This window comes from Mus pahari, chromosome 2, assembly GCF_900095145.1.
Source record: "Mus pahari chromosome 2, PAHARI_EIJ_v1.1, whole genome shotgun sequence".
In the NCBI taxonomy this organism is placed as follows: Eukaryota; Metazoa; Chordata; class Mammalia; order Rodentia; family Muridae; genus Mus; species Mus pahari.
The window spans coordinates 118773715-118776231 of record NC_034591.1 but is presented as its reverse complement, the minus strand read 5'-3'; positions in this window follow the sequence as shown (position 1 = coordinate 118776231).

Sequence of the window (2517 nt, the reverse complement as noted above, 5' to 3'; positions counted from 1 at the left end):
AGTTAAATAAAGAGCAGGTAAACTCTCTGAACAGGCCCATATCAGACAAGAAAATATAAGAAGTCATTTAAAAACCTCCCACCCCCCCAAAAAGCCCAGGGCCAGATGGATTTAGAATTGGACTCAGAAATAAAACCACACACTTACCATCACTTGATCTTTGACAAAGATGCCAAAAAATACAATGGAAAAAAGGAAAGAATCTTCAATAAATAGTGCTGGTCTAACTGGCTGTCTGCAAGTAGAAGAATGAAAATAGACCCATATTTGTCACCTTGTACAAAGCCCAAGTCCACGTAGATCAAGGAACTCAACATAAAACTGGATACACTGAATCTAATAGAAGAGAAAGTGGGAAAGAGCCTTGAACTCATTGGCACAGGGGGAAATTTACTAAACAGAACTCTAATGGCTCATGCTCTACGATCAAGAATTGATAAATAGGACCTCATAAAACTGGAATGCTTCTGTAAGGCAAAGGACACAGTCCATAAGACAGATCAGCAACCTGCTGCCTGGGAAAAAAAATCTTCACCAATCCCACATCTGATACAGGGCTAGTATCCAAAATATATAAGGAACTCAAGAAGGTTTTTTTTTTTTTTTTTTTTAATTTTATTTTTTATTAGATATTTTCTTCATTTACATTTCAAATGCTATCCCCAAAGCCCCCTATTACCTCCCCCCACCCTGCTCCCCAACCCACCCACTCCGACTTCCTGGCCCTGGCATTCCCCTGTACTGAGGCATATGATCTTCGCAAAACCATGGACCTCTCCTCCCATTGATGGCCTACTAGGCCATTCTCTGCTACTTATGCAACTAGAGGAAGAGTTCAGGGGGGGGGGGGTGTTACTGGTTAGTTCATATTATTGCTCCTCCTATAGGGTTGCATACCCATTTAGCACCTTGGGTACTTTCTCTAGCTCCTTCATTAATCACAAAAAAATAAAAAAAAATAAAAATGGTATATAGAACTAAACTGAGAATTTACAACTGAGGAATCTCGAATGGCTGAGAAACATCTTAAGAAATGTTCAAAGGCATTAGTGATCAGAGAACTGCAAATCAAAACAACGCTAAGATTCTACCTTACACTAGCCAGAATAGCTAAGCTCAAATTGTCAGGTGACAACACATGCTACAGAGGATGTGGAGAAAGAGGAACACTCCTCAATTGTTGGTGGGATTGCAAACTGGTACAACCACTCTGGAAATCAATCTGGAGGTTCCTCAGAAAATTGGAAATAGATCTACCTTAAGACCCAGCTACACCACTCTTGGGAATATGCCCAAAAGATGCCACAGGGGCATGTGTTCCACTATGTTCATAGTGATCTTATTTGTGATAGCCAGAAGCTGGAAACAACCTAGATGTCCCACGACAGAAGAATGTGTGGGAACTAAATGGGGTTCAGGGGAAGGCTGGGGAAAGGGAGGATAGCCCAGCCAGAGTTCCTCCTATGCTCTGGGTAAGCGGATGCGGGAGGGCTGCCAGATGCTTTTGACTTGGCATCTAAGTCACTGACCCCACTCGATGGGGGTGGACAAGGGGCAGCCCCTGACTGGGGCCCCGGGGTGACACCCTATAGCCTCGGGATTATGGGAGAGAGAGCTGAGGGGAGATAGGTTCCCATGCAGGCAAGACTGAGCACAGCGGGCCTTGACTGGAGCACAGGAAGGTCTTCCATGGAGAGATTAGAAACAGCTCATTAGGAGAAAGCCTATTCCATCATCCAAAAGCAGTGGGCCTTGATGAACAGAGACAGTCTATGGTTTTAGAGTTTTATTGTAGAAAGGCAGGAAGAAAGGAGAGAAGGTCGAAAGAAAGAGACTGGTCCTGGTCAAGAGGAGAGAAGGGGAAAAGGAGAGAAAGAAGAAAGGCTAGAGAGTAAGAGGGAGAGGGGGAGAGTGAGAGGAGAGAGGAGAGGAGAGAGGAGAGTAAGGGGAGTAAGAGGAGTAAGAGCAAGAGGAGTGAGAGAGCAAGGAGGGGCCAAACAGCCCCTCTTAAAGTATGCTGCTCTCTTTTCTGTTGCTAGGTAACTGGGGAGGAGTCTAACCTGAAGTTCAGAAGCTTGGAACATTGCCTACTTGATTACTAGCCATGCTTCTCTTGTGGGGGCTGAGGGGTCGGTAACTTTGACAGGAGCCAGGGTTCCAGGAGACATGAGAGAACTCCTTCCATCCCATGTAGGTGAATTATCACCACCAGGTCCCGGGGTTCAACATCTAGCCTCAATTGGAGACCAGACTGTCTGTGTATAGCCCAATGCCCAACAAGAATGGATACAGAAAAAGCAGTTCATTTATACAATGAACTACTACTCAGCTATTAAGAACGAAGATATCCTGACGTTTGCAGGCAAATGGATGGAACTAGAAAATATCATCCTGAGTGAGGTAACTCAGACCCAAAAGGACATGCATGGTATGCACTCACTAAAATGTAGATATTAGCCAAAAGAAAGAAAGAAAGAAAGAAAGAAAGAAAGAAAGAAAGAAAGAAAGAAAAGAAAA